Source organism: Cibotium barometz, chromosome 10 (assembly GCF_041138505.1).
Source record: "Cibotium barometz isolate CiBa-2024 chromosome 10, ASM4113850v1, whole genome shotgun sequence".
Lineage (NCBI taxonomy): Eukaryota > Viridiplantae > Streptophyta > Polypodiopsida > Cyatheales > Cibotiaceae > Cibotium > Cibotium barometz.
The window spans coordinates 14,308,215-14,326,172 of record NC_141055.1 but is presented as its reverse complement, the minus strand read 5'-3'; the positions used below and the strand labels follow the sequence as shown (position 1 = coordinate 14,326,172).

At 45.9% G+C, this 17,958-nt stretch overlaps 1 protein-coding gene across 3 annotated transcripts in view; it reads right to left on the bottom strand.

Annotated features, from left to right (window-relative positions):
- Positions 1-17,445, bottom strand: part of LOC147634584 (cinnamoyl-CoA reductase 1-like) — an 89,781-nt gene extending 72,336 nt beyond the window's left edge. The window contains exon 1 of one of the 3 annotated variants that reach the window (XM_086803697.1): positions 17,219-17,445. The gene's annotated coding sequence lies outside the window, so the exon portion shown is untranslated. The remainder of the gene's footprint in view (positions 1-17,218) is intronic. The other 2 variants (XM_086803695.1, XM_086803696.1) reach the window with 2 other exon arrangements.
- Between the last annotated feature and the right edge of the window lie 513 nt (positions 17,446-17,958).

The following is a 17,958-nucleotide window of genomic DNA, read 5'->3' as shown; positions in this document are numbered from 1 at the left end:
ACCTGTTTGAATTGGACCCATGTGGTGGGTGCTATGCCCTGCAAAAGAAGAGTAGACCACCACTGCAAAGCATTGCCCTTGAGAAAAGTGGCAGCTTTCCTCACCTTAGAGGACTCTGTGTAATTCCCACCAGAAAAAGCAGCATCAAACTGCTGTAAAAAGGTAAGTGCCTTCAATTTATCCTTGGCCCCACTGAAAGTGTCAAACTTCACTGCAGCTCCCCCTTCCTTGTAATCCTTCGCCTTTCCCATAGGCGTTAGATTATCATATGGAAGTGGTTTCGTGAGATTGCTGCCCCCAACATTCATACCCATCATTGGGTCAACATTTCCCATTCCCATGCCAGGCATACCATACATTCCAGCCATGTTTCCATACATTCCATTATGCATACCTGGCTGCATGCCACCAAACATATTGCCTTGCATCCCAGGTTGCATGCCTGCAAACATATTTCCAGCCATACCGGACTGCATACCACCATACATATTCCCTTGCATGCCAGGCTGAAAATTGGCTCCAAAAGGCCCATACATACCCATGCCTCCCTGAGGATAACCCCCAGTCATGGATTGGAACACCGAGCCACCACCAAAATAACCTGGATGCATATTCTGCTGAGGAATAGGTGGCTGTCCATAGAAGGAACTCTGAGAGTTTGCTCCATAAGCATGCTGCATATTCGGAAACTGGCCAAAGGATGGTTCCTGTGGGATGGCACCACTATGACCCTGAGGAAGATTCTTCGAACGAACCTTCTTCTTCTTTTTCTGGGGCTCTGTGCGGGGCTCTGTGCAAGATCTCATAAATTCAGCAAATCTCTCACTCTGAGTGAGCTGCATAAAAGTATCCATAACACTAGCCAAGCGATCTTTGAACCGAGCATCATCATCCTCTTTACCATGCACATCTTCTGGCTGTGTTACATCCTCATAAGGCTCAACATCTGCACCCTGTTCTCCTGCAAAAATATCCTCGGATACATCTCTTTCAGGAGAAGTCTCTTGCTCTTCTTCTTCATGATAGAAGTACTCTTCCTCTGTATCAGACATGATTGCTGAATTTTCAGCGATGGCTTTCTTCAAAGCAACCACGAGCTCACCCCCTTCAGAAAGTTGATGATTGGTCCCGGGGACGGAACCTTGAAACCGGCCTCTGATAGAAAACCAGAGTGCGGTAGGAGCAATCACCCGTCCACTTGTAGTCTAGATGAGAAACAAAATACAGATTGGAGCTAGAGTGCCCAAATCTGAAAACACAGCGACACCTGTTGGCCCCAAAGCTTGGCGCCCCTTGCGGTATTTCTTTATTCAATTAAAAATAATATGTATGGCTGAGAACAACACAAAGACCAGCCAAGAGTTTACACCTGTAAGTCCAATCTGACGGCCCACAAATCCTTCTCAGCACAGAGGATCTATGCACACAGATCTGTGTCCTCAAGCAACACACTGTGCCTCCCTCTGATCAGCCAAGATCACAAAGCAGGCCAGCCATGGGCATACATCTGGCATAACTCAAGTGCATGATACATCTTCTCAGCTCAAACATACATGTGCTGTCCAATCTCTGTCTTAATCCCTTGTCAATCTGCCATACCCCTCCTCTCACAAGGGGCCAGATAACACATATCTGCAACAGACATCAAGCAGTAGAAAGAGAGATAGATGAACAGAAACAGAGCTTACCAAGTTCAGCTCGTGAAACAACACTGGAGGAAGCAACAGCACCAATCTGTGCTTGCAGGCACTTGAATCCACAACCCTGCTTCACACGTGTGCTTGTACTTGCCTGTATCCTCCTCCTGATGTCCACTCTTATGCTGTCCTTGAAAAATACAGATCTGAAAATCAGCACAGTACCCGTCTGTACCGCCTCGGGATACGTGCCAAGAGTTGTACTTGCACAAACAGCCGGCTGTCCACTCTTGTACCTGCCTGAATCAGAGTAAACAGTCTGTCCAGCACCTGTTTGCACCACCTGCAGCAGCCTGCAGCAACTGTACTTGCTGTACCTGGCTGTCCGTACACTGTACGGCAGCCGTACAGTGTTGTACTGGCTGTTGTACCTGCTGGTACAGTCTGTCCAGACCCTGTGCGCAGAGAATCCAGCAGAGAGAAGAAGACCCGCCGCCTGTACCAGAGAGAGAAAGAGAGTGCTTACACAGATCTGGCCGTACAGTGCTGTACGGCTGATCTACACTCAGAAAATCAGCAGCAGTACACAGCAAAACAGCAGCCGCCTCCCTTCTCCTGTGCTTTTCCACGTTAGAATACATGCGCATGAAGGAACTCCCACTTTTGCTACACGATTCCCCAAAAAGGGAAGAGAGAGAGAGACGAGAGAGAAACACTCCTCCCCAAATTAATCCCTAGGGCCCCAAACTTTAATAAGTTCCTAGGGCCACTAAGGCCTAGGGGCAAACTTCAATAAACATTAAAACTTAATGTTTCTAGTTCCCCCCTTCACACCTAGGGATGTCCACACATCTTAAACTCTGTCCGGGCACTCCCCATGTGAATCATAAAATATTCTGACTTTGCAACCACCATGCCCACACTTGTCCTGCTCCATTTTCACAGGGCCATGACAAAAGGTCTTCCAAACGCTGCCTCAAATGGAGTCCTGCCAATAGCTGAAGAAAAAGAATCATTCAAAACAGCTTGAACTAAAGGCAAATACGATTCCCACTTACCTTGCTGATCGTGGACATAACACTTCAGCACATCAAAGGCCAACTGGTTGTATATCTCTGTCTGGCCATCTGTCTGTGGGTGGAATGCACTGGAAAAATTCAGCTTAGTACCAAAATTATCAAACAATGCCCTCCAAAAATGACTGGTAAACTTGGCATCTTGGTCTGACACTATGGTCCTGGGAATCCCGCCAATCGGGTACCAATGCCGAATGAACAACTGGGCAACATCTTCGGCGGTCACATTGGCCCTGCAAGGAATAAGCATAAAAAATTTGCTAAATCTATCAACAATAGTTAAGCACTGCGTATTACGCTTAATCATACTAGGAGGCAGATTCGTAACAAAGTCCATCGAAATGTCCTGGAAAGGACCCTCAGGAATTGGCAAGAGCTATAACAACCCTATCTTCTTTCCACGAGGAGCTTTCACCTTTCAACAAATGTCACAGCGTTGTACACAGGTAAACACATCACGCCTCATCTTTGGCCAATAGTATTGCTGTTCTAATTTCTCCAGAGTCCAATTCATGCCCCTATGACCACCTGTAATGGAGTCATGGGCATCATGGAGAAGAGCTACCTTGAACAAGTTCATGACACATAGTCGGCCTTTGTAGAAAAGCCAACCATCGCGTATCAGAAAATGGCATGGTCCCGTGGCATCCAATGCCTGTTCCCACTGAGTACCGAATTCCTCGAAATCCGCGTACGTGTGCTTCATGTCCTCTAGTCCTGTACCAACAAGGTCAAGTCTAGTGGTCAGAATCGTAGACACTTGTCCCTTCCTGCTCAAAGCGTCAGCCACTAGATTGGCCTTTCCTGGAAGGTACTCAATCATTCCACCGAATTGCTGGAATATTTGACTCCAACGGTGTTGTCGATCACTCCACTCTGCACTTGGCATCGTCTGAATCCAGCGCAATGCTTGATGGTCAGTGCGAACCTCGAAGTCACTGCCATACAGAAAATGTTTCCAATGTTTCAAGGCCTGTATCACAGCTAGGAGTTCACGAGGCGGGCAGTAACTTACGAGACATGTAAGCTACTGGATGACCATTCTGTTGTAAAACACCTCCAATTGCGATGTTACTCGCATCGGTGATCACATGAAATGGGTCGTCCCACGAGGCAAGTGCTAAACAAGACGCTTCTGACAAAGCCACCTTGAGGTTCTGGAATGCCTCCAACGCTCGTGGAGTCGTTCGAATCTTTTGCCTTCTTGTTTTCACTCCCTTTAGCAGATCGATGAGATCTGCCGAGAGGTCATAAAACTTGTCGATGTGGGTGGAATATGCCTGGCATATACCCACAAATGATCTGATGTCATAGGCTGTCTGAGGTACTTCCCAGTTGACAATCTCGGCCACTTTAGCCGGATCAAGTCGAATGCCTTCAGCACTAATTATATATCCCAAGTAATGCACCTGGAACAGATAAAATTCTGACTTCTTTTCATTGACGTAGAGCTCGTTGCTTTCCGGCAACTTAAGGACTTTCTCCACATCAATGTCATGCTGCTCAACCGTAGCTGAAAATATGAGTATGTCGTCCAGAAATAAATGTAGCTGGGGCGTTCGTCAAGCCAAATGGCATGACCACAAATTCATAGTGGACCCGTTCTATACGGAAGGCTATCTTGGGGATGTCCCCCTCCACAATCCGCACCTGGTGGTACCCACTCTTTAAATCCAGTTTCGAGAACACCTTTGCTCCATTCAGCCTCTCGAGAATATAGTCAATTCGAGGCATTGGGAATCTGCTCTTGATAGTCAGCTTGTTGAGTGCATGATAATCGACACACAAACAGGAAGACCCATCCTTTTTCTTGACAAATAAGATCGGTGCTGCAAATGGCGACACGCTGGGGCGGATGAAGCCAGCTTGCAACAATTCTTGGAGTTGGTGGTCCAACTCCGATTCCATTGCCTTGGAAAGGCAATACGAAAACTTGCTCGGGGGTTCCGATCCTGGGAGGAGGTCAATCCTGTGATCCTCCGGTCTGGACGGGGGGAGCTGGGGAGAGAGGCTGTCCCGAAGAAAAATCTTCTGGAACTTTTCATGGAGAACCGAGTACTTCTCGAAGGCACTGGCCACCGTCTGGGCTGTCTGGATGTAAATCATCGCACACTGTGCGCCTTTCCTGACTGCTCGCTTAGCTTGCAAGTGGCTTATGAGCGGAAAGTTCAAAATTCCTGGCTCACACTTAATGGTCACCGGGGTGTTTGACACATTCCAATTGATCTGGAACGTGTGCTTGTCCCACTTGACATCAGGAAGAAACTTATGAAACCACTGAATACCCAAAATTATGTCTGCTCCTACCAGAGGAGCAACCATAAAGTCACGCACAAACTCTGTGTGGGAGCTGAGCTCACCACGGAAGCTGTGGAGGCGGCGGCGGCGGGCTTTGGAGGCTTCTTAGGATAATCCCGAGAAGTATGTCCTTTCGTATGACAAAAGAAACATCTACCCTCCTCCTTGTACTGAGAAAGCTCCTCAACACTCAACTTGCCACCTGTCTTCCCTACCTCCGCTTTCTGGTCTGGAGTAAGCTTTGACGCATTGTTCAAGTTCTTGGAGCCAGAGGCTCCCGAGCTCTGTCCTGGGGAAGACCCCGTCTGAGTCTGGCTTTTGCCCCCCGAGGCGTTAGCCCTGGGAGAAGCCGGCTGGGAAGTCTTGGGCTTGCCACCATTATGTTTCATTTCTGCACTCTGCGCAAGCGAGAGTGCGTCCTCAAAGGTGGCTGGCCTAAACATACGCACCTCCCATTGGATTTGCGTGTCCAGGCCATACAAAAACTGCCCTTTCTTGTCTGTATCAGATAAGCCTAATTGCAGATATAAGGTCGAAATATTGGCAAACTAAAGGACTGGTTGCGCGTTCTGACGTGCTCCCCTGAACTCGTCTTCGAGTCGCTCAAGGTAGTGGGGCGGTAGAAACCGCTGCTTAAGGTCGCGGACAAACTCGTCCCACACATAAGCTACCATACCTGCTCTGGTGTGGGCATGAGCCCACTGAGTCCACCAAGGAATGGCCTCACCTTCCAAGTACCAACTGGCTAAGATCACTCTGTCAGTATCTGTTTTCCTCACTGCGGCAAAGTAAGCTTCAAATTGATGTAACCATGAATAAAGAGTTGTGGGATCGAGTTTACCATTATACTTACTGAAGTTCATTTTCTCGGGAAAATGATTCGAGGGCGCCGCCAGTGTCAATCTGGCGTCCAAAGCTCTGAGGTAATGCTCGTGTTCCACGCGTCTCATGGCGTCGTCTTCTCGTTGTCGGATCGCCAATGCATGCATCTGCAACTCAAGCAAGGAGCTTGGCTGCGGTTGTGACCCTGCGAGAGGGTCCCTGTGTCGAGGATCTAGAATCTGGGATACGGAAGCAGAGGGAGGAGGAGATGGAAAACGTGACGCTGGGGAGCGGGTACGCTCCTCCAGAGCCAAGATCTGCGCCTTCTACTCATCCAACTTGGCTGTCTGTTCTGCGATTGCTCGCATCATCTGCTTGAACATGTCTGTGACACTCAAGCCTAATGCCCTGGCTGGGCTGCCTGGTGCACTCCGGTCCCATGGTTCTTGGTCTCTCTCGTCGTCGAAGCTCGCCATAGCAGGAAAATGCAATTCCTTTCCGAAACGCAATCTGACCATCCACTATCTGTGTGGGAGACTTCCGGAGGCTTCCGGAGGCTAAAAACCAACTGTCCTTCGAGAGACAGGAGTCACTCCGAAAGGGGTAGTCCACCGGCGTCTAAAAACCAACCACACGAGCGAGAAAAAATTCTGGTTTCTTGGCTGAATCTTTGTACTTGAAGTAGGCTCTGATACCACTGTAATATGCGGAAGCTTCGGAGAAGGATCGGTAACTTCAATACTCAGAATTCAGCACTCTTTTTGCGACGGAAATTAGCGCACAAACTGAAAGGAGATGTGCAGAAAATAGAGAGAGAGAGGGAGAGATGGAGAGGACACAGTATTGGGTCCCAATTACCCTCTGTAGGGCCCCCACCACGGATGGTGTATTTGCTTTATTAGAATGATGAGAAATCTGAAAGAAAATACAGCAATCTTGGACCTTTTCTTGGCTGAGAAATCTCTGACCTTGACCTTCAGTTCTCCACCCCTTTGCTTAGCAATTCCCTTGGCTTGTCTAGCCCTTGATTTGCTTGAGCTCTTGGTGAATAATGAGATGAATAATTGGGATTGTGGCCTCCACTATTTATACTACCCCATCATGAGCAGTCGGCCAGCATTAAAGCAGTCGGCCAGCATCAAGTGTCCCACGACTGGTGAAAATTCAGCAATAAATGCTGAAAATATTCACATAAAATGCTGCTTTTTTTCCTTAAAAGCCTGGAGCCTGGACATGATGCGCCTGCTTCTGAGTGGCTGGACACAGCTTTTGTCCACAATCCCAGGGCTGGGCAGCCTGTATGGGCTGCCCCATACATGCCCTACAGCCATATAAAGGCTGTAAACTCCTAGAAATTGCCTTATCTGTGCCCCTAGGGCTGTCCTACAGCCCCTCCATGGCTGGTGGGTTCAGCCTGGGCCTTCCTGGCCCTCATGGGGGTGGTTCCACACCATTCCCATGCCCACACTAAGATCCGGGGTAGCCCTATGGGCTGGCCCCTTGTCCTAACCACTATCTACTCAATGATCTGGCATCCAGTACCATACCAGATACACAGAACCACTGACATCATTCTAGAGGGAGACTCACAGCGCGGACTGGCACTGTTTCATGTGCAGGACAGTGCACACCTGACCTTGGACTCATGTGCAGGACAATGCACACCTGACCTCGGACGACTGAGATGGATCCCTAGCTGACTCGTCCCGGACTGGGCTCACATGGGACCAGTTCACCATCCCAAGTCCTGCACCTTCTATACAGAAATGTCTACGTGGCATCCAAGTGCGGGATGCACGTGACATTTGAAAAGATTCATGCAATTCTGAATTGGCCCAAATTGAGTTCGGTGCATGAGATCCGTAGTTTTCTTGGATTATGCTCTTACTACTGCAGGTTCATTCGGCACTTTGCATGGATTGCTTCTCCTTTGCATGATTTAACAAAGAAGGCCGCCACATTCAAATGGACTAATGTAGAGAGGGATGCATTCCTCAAATTGAAAGATGCAACTACTCATGGTCCAGTGTTGATCATTCCAGATTTGCAAAAGCCTTTTAGTGTGGAATATGATGCATCTGGAAATTGCATAGGAGCTGTCCTTAATCAAGAGGGACATGCCTTGGCTTATGAGAGCCGTAGATTGCATGATGTAGAGCTATCTCTTGGCATTTATAAAAAAGAGCTCTTGGCTGTAATTCATGCACTTACTATATGGTAACATTATCTTCTTGGGGCTGATTTCACTGTTAAGACAGATCACTAGAGTTTGAGGTATTTTCTTACCCAAACTAAGTTGTCAGAGAAGCATATGAAGATGGCCAATTTCCTCTCTATGTTTCATTTTCAGATCTTGCACACCCCAGGAAAGAAGAATGTAGTGGCAGATGCATTGTCACAAAAGCCGTATGTAGTAGCTACCTCGGTTGCCTCTCATGGAGACTTGTCTGCCATGCGTGATTTGCATCATACGGATGCTGATTTTGCCACTATTTGGGCTGATTTGATGGTTGGTCATGCACATGCCTCATATGTGATCAAAGAGGGTTATCTCATGAAAGATAATTGCCTATGTGTGGTATCTGACTTGAGGCAAAAGATTTTGGATGAGTGCCATGCTCCTCCATATGCTGGTCATAGAGGCATAATGCCTACTACGCACATGATTGAGCGGTATTTCTGTTGGCCAGGTATGCGGAAGGACATAGAGACACATGTACGTGCATGTATCATTGGGTAGGAGGGCAGCTAGCCTACACACGCACACACACACACACACACAACCTCAAGCACAGAGAAACGTGAGTGCTGGAAAAGATGTACTCAATAATGATATGAAATGAAAGTACAAGTGAGTACTAAAAAGCCTAGGGCTAAGTGCCCAACACACATAAGTGTGTTCACACGGGGAAAAAACCTATGTCCAGTCACAGGGAAAAAGTGCCCATGAGTAAGCTGGGTTCACACCTGAACTAGCCTAATCACCTCTTAATTACATGCTAATCATGTTGATCCTTGATTTGATCCACCATAGCCCACTCTTGCTTGCATTTGAACATGGTATCAGAGACACGCTTAGGATTCATCTGATTTTTGAGCCTAATTACCTTGCTAATTACTCTGCTAATCATGATTAGAAATTAAACCTTTTCTTCAGTCTCTTACACTCCTCACTATCCTTTTTATCTTCAAGTGTCGTGTGGCACGTCTGACATAGATGGATAGCAGTAGATTGGGTTGTTGTGATAGAGTCCTCTACAAATGGTCTGGTACTCATTGGATGTACCTTCCATGTGTGTAGATTAATCTTGAATGTTTGATCCTTTCTCTGAATGTGTATATGTGGTCGGTATCCCAGTCGTGAATCATTTTTTATTCTCTCATGAATGGTCTACCAAGGATGTAGTAAGAAACTCGCTAACGTCCAAAGTTCATCACCACAAAGGTGTGGCAGTATAAGTAGTTCCAAGGATCTTAATTTTTAGATCCCTCAATAGACCAATGGGTCTAGTTGTGGCTCCATCAGTGAGATGAGTTTGACTAACAATGTAGTGTCATCCTTGGTAGGCGCTCCCCATTTTTTCCAGCATTGTTTTATAACAATGCTCACTCCTACTCCCCCATTGAAGATTGCTATGACTTGGAGACCATTGAAGGTTATTGGAAAAGCTGCATTGAGGTTGTCGCCTTCAAAGTATTGTCCAATCTTATTCACTCAACCTCTGGGGGTGCCAGTTATCTCATGGGGTATAACAAGTTCATCTTAATGTCCTGACACGAGCGCAAGCAAAACAAGTGGTGGACAAAGGAAAAAACCTAGGAGGTGTTACAGCCTCTGAAACTGGACATCTTGAGGGACTGGGGAGGAATCTTACAATTAATAACCCGAACATGCTCCGATGGTGACCAAACTATGTAAGCATGTGGGGGGGGGGGGGGTTCCCCCCCACATGGTTGCAAAGTTTGGTCACCATTAGAGCATGTGACCGCCCCCACATGCTTGCAAAGTTTGGTCACCATCCAAGCATGTTTGGGTTAGTAATTAGCGCCTAGTGTGGATTTATCAAGTCTCTTGGTGCTCAAGTGGCCATGGGAAATCCTGCTCTCTACACTATGCTCCACAGTAAGAGTGAACTGCAGTGCCAATGTGAAAAGCAAGCACTATATGACGAGGAAAAGGAGAATTCCCAATGTCATAGTGCTAATGCTAGAGCACAGTAGCACATAAACGCATCACCTGAAATGCATGGCAAAGATCATGTAGACATCAACTGCATCAAATCAAGAGGCATCGCATAATACCTCCCTGAAGGCAAGCATCCAAATGCCAAGCTGAACTGCATGTAATCCACATCAATGCTCTGTAACTACAATGCTATGTAACTACACCAATGATAAGCATAAGAAGAGGTAGCAGATATACGCATGTGTAAAGGCAACAGGATCCAGGAGTCATGCCTGTAAGACATGCAATGTAAGCTGCAAGAGGGAAACTCATCAATGGAGGATCCGATGAGGAAAAATCAGCAATGGTAGGGCTGATAAAAGTAAAAATTCAGCAATGGAGGATCCGATGAGGAAAAATCAGCAATGGTAGGGCTGATAAAAGTAAAAATTCAGCAATGGAAAAAGCTAAAAATGGGGAGAAAAAGTGGGGGCTCGAGGCGGGCATCAACCAATGCTATGAGAGGATAGGTAAACTCTCAGCGATGCCATGATCAATGGCATGTATGGCAAGTGTAAAGATGCATAATCCCACAATGAATAATATACATGTGACATGTCAAAACCATGAGAGCAAGCCAACACTGGCCAAGTGTGTAGAAGGCACTCCCAGTAAACATCACATGTGAGAAAGTGACAATGTCAACACTGTAGAAACAATCCCGCTGCAAGGGAAAACAGCATAAAAGGCATCTCCAGTAGACATCACATAAGAGAAAGCTCCTAGCATAGACAAGCATAAGGGTCAACAAGCATAAGTGACCATGAGGCATCACCAACTACATGTGGGCAAGTAAAATCCCCCCCTGAAATGCATCTGCCAGACAATGCATACCAAGGAGTACAGACTACAGAGCATAGTCATCAAAAGCAACGGCATCAGAAGACATCTCTGCAGGTGATGAAGATGTAAGGGTCAAGGCTGACACATGTGTAGCCAAATTGGCCTGATCTGCACCTGTGGAAGAAGATGCCAACTTCTTCTTTTTTTCACTCTCAATACGCTTCCTGCATTCCTCTATGGTGTGCCTTGTTTTCCTGCAATAATTACAACGCTTTTTCTTTTCAGGCTTGTCCTCTGTCTTGGGAGGATCCGATGGGCTAGGTTTAGGCCCAGATCTATTCCCACGAAAAGGAGCAGCCATTGCTGACTCAGCAGACATCATGTTGTTCCTGTTGGAACGAGATTGCTCTTCACTGAGCAAGAGAGTCACAAGGTTGTCAAAAGTGACCACATTAGGTGCATTGCCAACCAACAACCGCAAAGTGGTGCCAAATGTCAGATAAGAGTCGGGCAAATTATGCAAAACTGTCTAAACAAGATAGCCATCTGTCAAGACCTCATCAATGTTAATGAGTTGCTCTTGTAGGTCTTTCACATGCGTAAGGAACTGATCGATAGAGTCACCTTCAAGCATGCGATCAGTCTCAAGCTTGCCCCGAAGGTAAGCTACACGAGCCTCATTGAGACCTGAATAAAACGCCGTCAAGGTATCCTAAGCACCCTTTAAAGTGGTGCAGGAACGAATGTGCAGAATCATATGCCTGCGGCGGCACGAGAGAGCAATCAATGCATGGGCCTGAGCATCCCTAGCATCCCAAGTACGTTGCTGCTGAGTAGGAGGAAGACGAGGAGGTGGACCTGCAAGAGGGTGAGCGGAAATCACTTCACCTTCCGTTGGAGGAGGTGCAAGTGGACGCTCCTCAGTGCCATCCACATATAGCCATATATTCTTGGCAACCAAAACACGACGCATCATATAAGCCCACATAGGGTAGTTATCCCCATTGAGCTTGTCCTCTTGAGATAGCATTCCAAAGAGGTCATTATTACTATTAGCCATGATAACACAGCAAATCTGTCACAAGTCACCACGAGTAGGCAATGCCCAGCAAAACCGTAAGAATGCGGGAGATAAATAGCAAGATAATCAATGGACTGAAAGGGAACTCCTTCACCACGAGAAATACATATGCATGTCCCAAATCTGCAAGTGTACTGCACGATGATGCAAATCTATCAAAGTGTCCACAATGGCATACATATACTGCAGCAAACCACAAATGTATACATGTGCCATGAAAAACACAATCAGCTGACACTGTACGAGCTGCAAGTGCGCAAATCGTGGCAAAATTAAAGGTAAATGGGTCGAATGCCACAAAAATGGGCTCAATGTAGAAAAGCCCCAATTTTTAGGCAGCCAATTAGACCAAATCTGAATCGGATGTGCACCTGTAAAGTTGCTAAAGCAATTGTCACCTGTACCAAATGCTATAATGCTCCAAAAAATTGGGGGAAATGCCCCAATGCCAAGCAAATGTGCCTGTAATACCCCAAAAATTGGGGAAAATGCCTCAATGCCAAGTAAATGTATCTGTAACACTCAAAATGCCTACAAATAGTGCCAATTTCTGCAAAATCCCCAAATTTCTAGTGCAATTATGCACCAAATCTGCTGAAATCAATGCCAATGTTGCAATTGCAGGCTCAATGGTGAAAAGCCCCAAATTTCAACAAGCGAAATGTGCAATTTCAGGTCAGAAATTTATAAATCTCTCAAACCTTGCAGATCTGAGATTTGGAGTTGCTTCGGGCAGGTCTGAGATGCAGGTACTATCCAAGGCGGCGAGTTGTGAGGCGGTACAGGACGCAGGTGCAGTCATATGGCGGCGTAGATCTGTCACAGGCGACGACGACGACAGGGGGCAGGCGACGGCGATGCAGGGGTGACACAGATCCGAGTGACGGCGATGCAGGGGTGACACAGATCCGAGCGACGGCGGCGCAGATATGAGGCAGGGCGGCGTCGCGTCATACAGCAACGCAGGCGATGGTGTCGACGGTGGACAGGCGCAGATCTGTCAGATCTGGCACAGGCGACTTCTGTTGCAGGCGGTGCAGGGCGACGACGGCGAATCTGAAGGCGGCGGCGGCGCACAACACAGATCTGACAGGCGTCGTGCAGCAGTGGGTCGTGAGCAGCGTACAGAAACGTGCAGGTCCCCAATAGCAGGGGAGAGAAAACATGACTTTTTTTTGAAGAGAGAGAGTGTGGCATGTATGCACGATAGGCTGATGAAGGGCAGCAAGGGGCAAACCCTAACCCTAATGTTGGGGGGAAGCAGGGTGTAACCCTAATCCTACCCAGGCTCTAATACCAATGTTGGGTAGGAGGGCAGCTAGGCTACACACACACACACACACACAACCTCAAGCACAGAGAAACGTGAGTGCTGGAAAAGATGTACTCAATAATGATATGAAATGAAAGTACAAGTGAGTACTAAAAAGCCTAGGGCTAAGTGCCCAACACACATAAGTGTGTTCACACGAGAAAAAAACCTGTGTCCAATCACAGGGAAAAAGTGCCCGTGAGTAAGCTGGGTTCACACCTGAACTAGCCAGGAGTGGACATGACCAACATGTATCACCTGTCAAAAGGTGAAATTTGATAGGCAAAAGGCACCAGGTTTGCTTCAGCCATTGCCTATTCCCATGCAGCCATGGGAACTTATTTGATAGCTTCGGCACCAAATTGGACTTCTCATAAGCTTATCACCCTCAAATGGATGGGCAAAGTGAGGCTGCAAATTCAGCCGTGTTGGATCTCTTGAAATGTTATGTGGCGGATCATAAGTCTTCTTGGGAGAAGTACTTACCGCTTGTGGAATTTGCATACAACAACACGGTGCATGCATCTACGGGAAAGGCCTCGTTTGAGATTGTTTATGGTAAGGTGGTTTTGCCACCCATCCTTCGCACAAAGGATGAGATATTTGCAATTGATGAGTATGTAAGAGACTTGGATATTGCTTTTGCTCACGTGCGAACAACCATTGCAAGGTCACAAGACAAAAGCATAAAAAGGCTGCCGACAAGCATAGAAGGCAATTGGATGTTAAAGAGAATGATTGGGTATTGCTGAAATTTGAGAAAAAAAGACTTGCAAAGAGGCCTAGCAAAGAGGGTGCATATCCTAAGCTTGCAACCAGGTACTATGGGCCTTTTCGAGTGATCGAGAAGATCAATGAAGTGGCTTTCAGATTGGCATTACCTAGTCATTGGCACATACAAAATGCTTTTCATGTGAGTCTCCTTCGCAAGTATGTAGGGCCAGAGCCCAGTGAAACGGTCATTGAGGATCCACCAAAAGTGGATGAGCTTGAGAAGATCTTGCAACCAGAGCAAATTGTGTATCACAAGAAACGCAAGCTTGCTCTGCAGGAAAGTTGTCAAGCCTTACCTTGTGAAGTTTAAGAACTATCTTCCCATTGATGCTAAATGGGTAGATGAAGAGTTCTTCTGAGATTGCCCGCATGTGCTTCAGACATATTTGGATGCTTTTTAGCTGCGGACAATTGTTTAGAAGCCGGAGGGATGTCACCATTCGGCCATCCAATTGGTCCACCCGTGCTTTCTCATCATATATGTACATTGGACTGGTGTCCATGGCAGTTGTATATATCGGGGATTGATGCCACTCATGTGATACTGTGGACTTGGCTTTCTGTTGAGACCTGTGCCTCTGTGTACATGCCCGGAAATGCTTGGTGGATTGGTGTTCCATTGGGTCTGGTAGCTCGTGTACTTGCCTCAAGCACATCTATTTTGGTATAGTCTCATGAACGGGGATTGTCCATACCAATGCTGCATTGCATAGCATCTTTATGTGCTTGCTTGCAATTGAAATTGCATGCTGTTTTCATGCTTGCTTGACCGATGTGTAGTTCCAGGTAAGGGGACGCCCATCCGCGAACCGTGCGTGTGAAACTGTCAGCTGACATGGTTATGTTGCATGTGACAGGTGGTAAGTATTGGTCATAAACCTAGCCTTAGGAGTTAGCACTAATTTATAAGTGAGTGTGTACACACTTCATTAGGTTTTGGGCGACAAAAACTCACTTATAAGTTATAACCAGCCCGGTGTTCACACACACTGATGTCCCGAGGTGGACATAACCTAATGTCCACTGCCCAGACCTTATCCCCTTTGTACAAAGGGAGTATCCAACCATGTGTCCACTCTAGCTTGCTCCACAAACACCTGCCTACCACCTACACTGGACAACTCACCACCTCACTCCTCCTCCTCTCTCTAGAGATTGGCGCCTCCTTCATGAGGGCTGTTGGGCTGCATTTTCTACACTTTCTCCTCCCCAACTCCATATCCAAGCTTGCTAAGGTGTTTCTCAAGCTTCCAAGAGTGTTTCCAGGTGCTAATCACTCTCCTACACACTCCCAATGACTGAAATTCAGCAAAACATCTCTCTTTACTGTTGTAATTTCTGGTCTTTTTGCTGAAAACCCTAATTTCAGCCCTCCTTTCTCAAGTTTAACCATAGGGGATGTTTTCCCAAGGTTCCCTTCATCCTCTTGAAGACTTTTGTCGCGAAGAAATGCGACAAATCGAAGATCTCTTCACTCCAAGGACTTCCATCGTCGCGAAGACTTCCGCTATCATCGACTCTACTTGCAATTGGTAAGCTTTAATACTTAAATATGAAAGCAAGTAGCAGGAGAGAGGAACCGGATTACAAGATCACACTCTGTGTAGTGTTCTCTTGTCCTACGCGCTCTCTTGCAGATTGTTGCTACCATGTGTTGGTGGAACAATAGAGAGCAGATGGTAGGAAACATGGGCACTTGAGAGGACACATTGACAACCACTTGTTTGCAAGTCTACATCGACAACCACTTGTTTGCAATACTGTATTCATATGCATTGGTATGGAAATCTGGTCAGAAATGCCCATGACACTATGTACTTGATTCTCCCAAGATCAATATACTTTATTTAAGGGAGGGGTCGGCCGTTCTGGCTCATTGTGTGTCTCTTGTCAATTTAGCAAATTACTTCTTGCATTTGAGCAAGTGTTCATCAAATCTTAGTGTATTTAAATGTATTGGTTAGCAATGTGTTTATACCAAGTTACAGCAGTCAAAACAGCTCCAAAACTGCCCATATTTGGCCTCCAACTTTGCCTCTAAGGCGGCTTCAAGGAATAATCATGTCTACATAGCACCGGATTAAGATGTACACATGACACTTAACCATCTAGCCGCATAAGGCCTCACCTGGGTTTTCATACTGGGCTCTACCAAACATCTACTACTGTACGACACAATGGCTTCTCATGAAAGGGACCTTACAATGTAGAGCTAACCATTACCTTTGAAGTCAATCATGACGAGGGTGGAGCATTGATATCCAACATCTCACCTCTAAGGTCTTTTATAACCATACCTTGTAAGTAACTGTAAGTGAGAAACAAGTTGATGACTTGAACCCTTTCGCCAACATAAGGGTCCTATGGTGAAAGGTCACCACGCCAAAACCCAAGATCATGAACAACCATCATCATCATGTTTTTGTTTCTGTTTGCAATTATTTTTTGTGAAAGCTTAACAACTTTGCCAAGCACTTTTAGAGAAAGCGATAATGCTTTAGTTAAAAAAAGTGTCACTTTGGAGCTCTCGAAGTTTCACCAAAAGCTCATAAGCTCGAGGATTTTGGCTTGGAAAATGGTAGATCACTCAAACTTACTAATATGTGTTTTTTCCAATGTTGTTCTCAAAAGCCTTGGAAAATTATGTGGTCATGCCTTTCCACCTCGGAAAATCGTAAGCTAAGGCCCATTTTCAAGGACCATTGGTGGGGAGGCGAGTGATCTCACAGGAGGAAGAGCTCTTTAAAAGGCGCGACATCACTCTGACGACACTGACACGAAGGTAGAGGAGATCGTGACACATCCACACCTCTGCAGACCTTAAATGGCAAGCAGGTGCAGGTGATACAGATTCCAGAAGATCATGCAGGCAGATTGGATGGTCTGCCGACCCACAAAGTGACTGGATGGAAACTCCCCATATCAACATGTATGCTGGTGCTGCATGTAAATTTGTGGAAAAGGTGGACCTCATGAACAAAACAAGCGGTGACACATTGCATGAATAGCAACCACTATATGGCCATACTAGACACTAACACAATTTTGAAAGGCCGTTGAGCAGATTGGAAAATTACGCGCAGTTGTACAACCACCAGAAAATTACAAATAATCTCTCCAGTTGTAGGACCAGGGAATCACAAAATAATTCGAAATAGCAAGGATTTATTTATTTTTCTCAAAAATTTGACTTCATTTTGTAGCACTTACGATGAGCAGCTCGCAGTGGAATAGTATTCACAATGTCTCCACGCCTAGACTTTTGCCCACGCCTAGACTTTCTCTGTGCAAAGAAAAGTATGTGTAGTCGAAATTGACGTTGAGGTGAAATAAAAAACTCACTCTTGATACCTTCGACGATTTCAGTGCCCTAAATTTGGGGTCTTTTTATCGGTTCAACATAATTAACCATTATCCCCAATGTTCACAAATTTATCTAGTCTACATCCATATCTATATCTATAGCCATATGGCAAAAAGCAAAGGACAGAGGAGAGATGATCTTTCACATAGAGAAAGGATATTTTTTTAAAAAAAATATTCATATTTTTACACATGCCTAAATGCATTGGGGCTCACAATTAAGTGTCACCATCATTGGGGATCACAATTAGTTGTTGACACCTTTAAAATTTTTATTCATATTTTTACACATGCCTAAATGCATTGGGGCTCACAATTACGTGTCACTATCATTGGGGATCACAATTAGTTGTTGACACCGTCAAGTCATTTACTCATTGAATGAGTATATATATATATATATATATATGTCTCACAATTACGTGTCACCATCATTGGGGATCACAATTAGTTGTTGACACCGTCAAGTCATTTACTCATTGACTGAGTAGCCCCAATGCATATATATATATATATATGCATATAAAAGGAATGTTCTTTTCCACAAGCCTAGATGCATTGGGGCTCACAATTAGTTGTCACCATCA